This window comes from Triticum dicoccoides, chromosome 5A, assembly GCF_002162155.2.
Source record: "Triticum dicoccoides isolate Atlit2015 ecotype Zavitan chromosome 5A, WEW_v2.0, whole genome shotgun sequence".
Classification (NCBI taxonomy): Eukaryota; Viridiplantae; Streptophyta; class Magnoliopsida; order Poales; family Poaceae; genus Triticum; species Triticum dicoccoides.
In genome coordinates this window covers 568572918-568580607 of record NC_041388.1, presented here as the reverse complement: position 1 = coordinate 568580607, position 7690 = coordinate 568572918, and the positions used below count along the sequence as shown (strand labels likewise).

At 42.1% G+C, this 7690-nt stretch overlaps 1 long non-coding RNA gene across 7 annotated transcripts; it reads right to left on the bottom strand.

Annotated features, from left to right (window-relative positions):
• Positions 1-965: 965 nt before the first annotated feature.
• LOC119302903 lies at positions 966-7684 on the bottom strand. 7 transcript variants are annotated; one of them, XR_005147781.1, is made up of 6 exons: positions 7269-7684; positions 6763-7200; positions 6087-6574; positions 4168-4301; positions 3939-4070; positions 966-3858 (listed from the first exon to the last, which is right to left on the bottom strand). It is a non-coding gene; the product is annotated as an uncharacterized LOC119302903 (long non-coding RNA). The 7 variants fall into 7 exon arrangements; XR_005147782.1 differs by having other exon boundaries at positions 966-1860; XR_005147783.1 differs by having other exon boundaries at positions 966-1536.
• Positions 7685-7690: the final 6 nt, after the last annotated feature.

Sequence of the window (7690 nt, the reverse complement as noted above, 5' to 3'; positions counted from 1 at the left end):
CGGCTCACAACAGCAGCAATGCGTGGCCGAGCAGCCGGAGTAGGAATGCAGCTTCGATCTTCGGACCTCGTCCAAGGTAGCAATCCCATGCAATCTTGTTTATATACTCTTTATGCAACCCACAATCATGTGCCTTAATTATTGAGGTAGCCTACAAATCCTCTTCCTTAATTATGGGACAGCCCACACAATCCTCAGTATTTGTCATGTCCCCCCATCTCGTTTATTTAGCTCACATCCTTTAGTCACAACTAGTATAATGCCCGTGCGTTGACACGGGCTTCTTAAAATTTATATCGGTTGCATATATAAACATGTCAAATTTCACATGCAAAAAAAAAAACCTTTAGCATAGGTTAAATAACTGAAACTGACTCCACTTGCAATGTATTTCGATAAAGAATGAAACGAAATTCGACGACGTAGCTAGCATATATGCACAAAAAGTAGAAAAGGTGGCACAAAAACATAGAACTCTTTATTGTGCACTGCATTACAAATGATAGATAGCACATGGAACCCTTTATTATCCATTAAGTAAATATAACACATGGAGGATTTTGTACTCTTAAAATGAATGTTTCAAGATGCTACAACCAAAAACTTGATTGCGTTACGAAATTGTCTAACAAATTATTACATATGAAATTAGGCACTTGGAGTTTAGAATTTAGGTACTACTGCAGCAAAACACACGTCTCATGGCAACACAAAATATTTTAAGCCTTCCCCATTTATTATTCATAGCTCAAAAGATTTTGGACAGACCATGTCTACTTTTCTTTGCTCAAATGGATTGAGGCCCCACCAACTGCACTCAACTTCTAAGATATTTCTTCTTTAATGTCCATGAAAGCAATCATCCAGTAAGGTCGTTAATGATTGTAAGTGATATTTATAATTACTTGATATTTTCATATACAATATCTAAATAATAAACTTTATTTATAATCATTATCCTCCATTTACCACCCCCTCAACTCAGGTGCAACTGCAGCCCTCTAATTAGAAACACAACAGTAAAGTATTAAGCCAACAATAATGAAGAACGTGATAATCTATCAATTGGTTCTGCAGCATGGTAACCACTAACCACTCCGACAACTATTGCACATAACTTTGGCCTTTCTCTGTTCATGACAAAATATCAACTCCCAAGGCAATGCTAGGAGTGCCTATTTCTTATGGATGTCACAAATGTTGTAATATGATTTGCCGACACGATTGTATTTTCATAGAGCCAGACAATAAATACAAATAATTAGAGGCCAGGATATCAAACATTAGATAGCCCCATAAAAATAGCATACATGTAATCCTTGTAAATATTTTGCTTCTAATAATACATGTTTTAGACATCCGGTAGGAAATATTGAGTCTCAATAGCAAAGATCAAACACATGCTTCCCCGTCTGAGGTATAAATATGTGTAATTTCTTATTGGTGTGCTTTCGAAATCTTCTAGCTCATAACACCATAATTCCAGTGATTTTGCCACACATTTTGTTGGAACATATACATAAGCACTTCTTCACCCTACAATATATTGTTGGGGATCAAACTGAAAAGCGAAACATACGCCTTTTCACAAAAATTGTAAAATTGATGAGACTAAAGGAAAAAATGAATACCACTTAGTACAAACAAATCGGACATGTAAATGCCTGAGCAAAGGACATACACAAAAACCAATCAAAAACCAATCAAAATCCAAAGAGAAGGGGCTTTAACGCTTCAATCATTATTCTGGTGTCTTGCATTAGGCATGCTGCTGTAGTGTGAGACTGTCACATTTTTCTAGACTGCTCCTAGCTGATTTACCCAGGATGCCCCTGTCGTTTATGTTCATTGAAACGGCTTCTGCAATCTCCAGAAGTAAATTATTATCGGGTTAAGCAGTTGTAACTTCAAGTTTAAAAGATCAACAGTGCTAAGTTTTTTGCTCCTGTATTGCAGGAGATGCTGCAAAAATAAACCAATGCAAATTAAATAAAGCAATTAAGGATCCTAATCATCTCAGACTAAGTAAAGTTTAGATGAAGCAAACTTGCCCAACCATGGATCTTATAGGTCAAGAAGCCTTCCTCATGTCCACCTGCGGCGCCTCACTCACGACCTCACCTGGTGGTTGGTGCCATTGTAGTCACGAGAAACCAACATCACACACAACTTCTGATCTAATTAATCAGAGTGCTCTTTCTCATCTAGATGAAGAATCTCTTTCCCTCAAAATAAACTGTACGAACTCTCGACGCACAAGAAAACCAAAGGCACAGACAGACACAATTCCTTCCCTATCAATTGAAGCTCGGTAGAAGATGCTACCTTCAACCAATCCATTATGGCAACTCCAACGCACCACCCCGTCCGGTCCGCGTCTGCCCGTTTGGGCCCAAACGGACAGACCGCACGACCCGCAGACCTTCAACCAATCCATTGCATTTTCTGTCCGTTTCGCGTTCGGGCCGCCCCATTTCCGGCTCAAATTTGCGCCCGGTTTGCGTCCAGACGAACGTCGAACGGACGCCCACACGCCCACTCCGCGTCCTCCTTGGGCCCGCGTGGCAGCCGCCCACCTACCACCCACCGTCCACATTTACGATGCACGTGCGGGCGGCCTCGCTTGTCAGCCACCCTGGCCGAGTGGTCGCCGTCCTTTTTAATGCGGAAGCCATGGACCGGTGGGGGTACACACTTCCACTTCCCCACTCCCGGCGACACATGCCTCCTTGAAGCCCGACATGCTCGGTTTCTCCAAACCCTAGCTCAACCTTGCCGCCGGCCACACTGGATCTCCGGCGGCAAGGGCAGGAACGACCACGAGGTCGGCTCTTCCTCTGGCCGTCGTCATCGCCGCTCCACCCCTCCACCTGCACCTCCAACACCCGCATTTCACATCGCGCCGCTGGCGGCCGGACCTCGCATGAGGCCATATGTGAAGGCGGAGATTTGCAAATGGGAATACCTCTCATAGTCATCAAGAAAATGATTGCATGAGATTAATTTTGAATTGGTAGAATACAAGTAATCCCTCCCAAGCCATGATGGATATCAGCTCGCCGCAACTTGGATCAGCGTCCGACGCATTCAAAGCAACATCAAGTTGAGAAGACAGTCACCTGTGTTCAATCATCCCCAGTCCCCGACCACACTTCCAGGACAAATGCCCTCATGGTGGTGCTGCTAATCATGGCCAACGCTCATCTATTCATAGCCGTAGCTACTTGCATAAGTGTCACCCCCCTAATAAATGTCACCTCTGTTAACTACCTCCAAATAAGTTCTGTATCTTGTACGTCAGCTCTGTATTTTTCATAGCACTGGGGAACAACTAATTTCCTTTTCTAAGTGGTTACGCCAGTTCTGTATTTCACAAAACAGCTTGCTTTAACGTTGAGTATTCACATGCATTAACATATGTCAGTCATCTCTACTATCTAACGATACCAAAGGCAAGCAAGCCCGAGCACTAAATGTCTGCGCCCTAAGTTAGTGTTGCTACTAAGATTGCATTTCTGTGCTTTGATGGCTTATTTCTTATGTGACAATTTTGAAACTGAAACAATTATTTGAGCAGACATAGAACAAGTCAAATTAGTTGTTCCCCAGTAATAAGAAAAATAACCTTTTTTTCTAGCATTGGACATAGAATCAAGCGGTGATTATAATTTCATCCACTACTTAAATGCACACCATATAGTCAAATTCTTAAATCAAGAATAGAGAATGCATGTTAAAGGGACTCCAGTCTACACAAATCATGGAAAAGTTTCCTTCATTTCGCTAGTAGCTTAGGCATGGATGCATGGTGATATGTACTAATACAAGCTGCAAAGCATGTGTCTAATAATTGGAAATCTGAAACAGCAGACACCTGAGTGTTAATGCAGAATAGCAAAAGATAAAAGAGCAGACGAGAAGGTGAAAATTCATGTCACCTTTTTGCTGAAATTCTTGTCATGTCAGTAGCCAAACATATATGATCTCCTTCAAGGCCTTTGAAGGCAATAGTATGCACCGGCTGGATCTACGCCGCTTCAAAATCTTTCTGGATCTTTCATGTGTTACCACTGTCGGCACAAGAAAAAAATTATAGCTACAGCGTAGAGACCACCTGCAAGGTTCAGGCTACAAACAAACATAAAAAACCTGATGTATTCAAAATACCTTAGACCATAGAAAGCACGCAAACAACTTTAACTCTGAATATATGGTATGCGAGTGAGCACAACAGCACCTCCTAGGGTCGCCACATGCCTTATCAAGTCTTGAGCTGAAGTGAATTTCCTTGCTAGCACAACCTTTTTTGTTCCAAAAAAATTCGGGTTTTGTCAAACACCGTATCTGATTGTGATATATGTGAAGCGAGATTTAGGTCATTTAACACCACAATATCCCCAAGTAGCAGGCATATTCTTAAGCTTCTGTACGAGTTTGCAAAGAAATTTTGTTGACATATCTAGATTGTCTGAGCAGCAGTATTGACCTCAGATTGCCGGTTGTATATCTCAAACTGAAATTCAGATTTAAACAATTGCAGCAAACTACACAGAAAATCTCTATCTCAAGAAGAATTGCTTACAATCAATTCCATTCTTTCTTTTCCTTGTGTTAACAGATAGTATAGTTTCACTCAAAACTTACACAGTTTAAAAAAGAGAAAAGTATGTTTTTGGTCCCTCAAGTTTCCAAAAAGTACAGATTTGGTCTCTTAAGATTTTTTGGTATACATTTGGTCCCTCAAGTCTCAAAACCGGACAAGTCTGGTCCTAAACCAGATTTTGACCCCATTGACCGGGTTTGACCGCCACAAAACCGCCCGATGAACAGTAAATTTGAGTTTTTTTTAAAAAAATCTTCAAAAAATTCCGAAATTTTTTGGGGTCCAATATGCTTACATGCATAAGGTGCGACCAAATTTTCGTGGTCTTTCGACAATCGAGGAGCTCGTGACAAAAAGAACAACAATATATGTCCGATGAATAGTAAATTCAAACAAAATAAAAAAACAAAAAAGTTCTGAAATTTTTTGGGGTCCAATATGGTTACATGCGCAAGATGCGACCAACATTTTGTCATGAAATGACGTAGGACGGGCTCTAGCAAAATAAACAAATTTTGGCTATTTTTTGTGAGCAATTTTTTTTTTTGCCACGAGCTCCTTTAGTCTCGAAACACCACCAAATTTTGGTCGAACCTTGAGCATGTAATCATATTAGACCCCAATAAATTTCAGATTTTTTTGAATTTTTCTGATTTTTTTTAGAATTTACTGTTCATCGGACGTAGATATTTTGTCTTTTTTGCCACGAGCTCCTCGAGTGTCGGAAGACCACGAAAATTTGGTCGCACGTTGCGCATGTAAGCATATTGGGCCCTAAAAAATTTCAGATTTTTTTAGATTTCTTTTTTAAAACTTGAATTTACTGCTCATTGGGCGATTTTGTGCGGTCAAACCCGGTCAACGGGGTCAAAATCTGGTTTAGGACCAAACTTGTCCGGTTTTGAGACTTGAGGGACCAAATGTATACTAAAAAATCTTGAGGGACCAAGTCTGTACTTTTTGGGAATTTGAGGGACCAAAAACATATCTTACTGGCCTATCTTTGCAAAAGTGAACGACACCTGATCCGCAATTAAAGAAAACACTATATAACTATACTGACGTGGGATAACTGTATAAGAAATCAATGAACATAACTATATTTCTAAACTGTTAACAGAAGGATGCAAGGTAAGCATAATTGAAAAAATAGGAGTATCAACAAGTATAGATGACAAAGTCTTCACCTTAATATTTCGTTGCCTTGTGTGATGATACAGTGTGACTCTTTGAACAAATTATTCACAAACTAAAAGCCTTATAAGCTATACATATTAAGGTGTTGTATGAAAAAATGGTCATTATTACAAACAATTCGAAGTGATTCACAACGCAATTTATTGAGCCAAATAATATACATTGACAATCTATTTTCATATGCAAAAAAAAAACTATATGTCTGCATGACTGAATATAACTTCTATATTTCCAGTTGATATGAGCAACTTTTGATATCTTGACAACAAATCCTTCATTGTCTCACCTTGTGTTAAAAATTGCAATTATTCATGCCAATCTCCACTCCCCCACTCATTTTGGTCCGAACGCGAGAACTAAAAAGACCCAAACTCCAAACCTTTCCATGATAAGAGCAAGGAGAATATGATAGCACTGCTCACTGAACAAATTTGGGGAAAGCACGTTCAGGGTCGAGCCACGTCCACTAATATGCCTTGCTCAGGCACCTTGTCGAGCACCAGGAGCCGCTCGTTCTCCACGTGATGGCAGGGTCGCTCCTCCCAACAGCCTAGAAGAAGAGCAGAACTCGCGTTACACCCAACTACATGGTGAAGTAAACATGAGGTGGAAAACTAATCCGTCAACATGTTTCATGGCTTGATCCGGCGCTTATTGCGAAGCCTTGACCTGGTCCTCGCCGCCACTGTCGCGCCAGCCAGTGCTCCCCCGGGTGAGTTTCAGCTTGCGCCAGCGGCGGTCGGTGGTGGACGATTCGAGCAAGCCGCTACAGTGCTGGAGACAGTGCGGTGAAAGAAGTTCAGTGGAACACAGAATTTAAAAATAAAATATGTGAATCATCTTCCATCAAGGTAAATCCATCACCAAGATTTATTTCCTCTGCTAGAGTTTATACAAGAAAAATAGCTGACACACGCAAATAGGGGAATGAAGCGGAACAAATTGAGAGGAGGGGATCTCACCTGAGAGAACCCTTGCTGTTGGTGGTCGCATAGAATAGTCAGTACAACATAGAATAGTTAGTACAGCATAGAGTAGTCACATATCTGAACCCATTTCCTCATGATCTGAAATAAAATAAAAGAGCAATACCTTCAGAGCGATTGATTGCTAGCTGTCTAAACTCGGAATCAACTCATGTGCAATTTACGATAGAGGCAGTACAAGCATGTATCCTTATCCTGCTATCTAACTGTAGTACGGTTAAAAAGAAAGGAATTTGTCCCAAATAATCCAAGTAATTGGACTGCAAGATGAAGGTGCATACAACATTCAGTTCTGCTAGTGGTCTTTCACACAGAAATTTTTTGTTCTTGAAGCAAGCCGGAACTGAAGAAGTGATAGAGGCTCGGATCCCGGGACACGCACTTGAGCCATGGATTTCGTAGAGCCGAGAAGTGCTGCCACATCTCGGACCCATCAGCTCAAAACAAAATCTAGAAGAAGCATAGGGGGAAAATTATAGTACCTGTGTGTACGTGGGATCAATCCACGGTTCCTATGCCCGCAGCCAATTCCCACCAACTGCAGCTCTCATGCCGGTACGCCCGAGCATACTCCCGCTACAGCGAGCGTCGGCGCTAGGCGAGCTCTCCGGCGAGCAGGGCCTTCTCCGCCGCCTTTTTTCTTCACTCCTCCTGCTGCTCCTCCCTGACCTCCCCCTCGTCTCGTTTTCTTTGCATAGGAAGCCATGGCGCCGTCCGAGTTGCAGCTTCGCCGCCGTCCCAAACCGCCGCCGCCGCGCGCCTACAGGTCTCCCCATCGACCGGTTCCAGCCCTCCGTCGCCAGAACGTGCGGCTCGGAGTTCGTCGCCGCCGATCGACCTCTCCGGCGAGCAGGGCCTTCTCCGCCGCCTTCTTTTCCTTCACTCCTCCTGCTGCTCCTCCCTG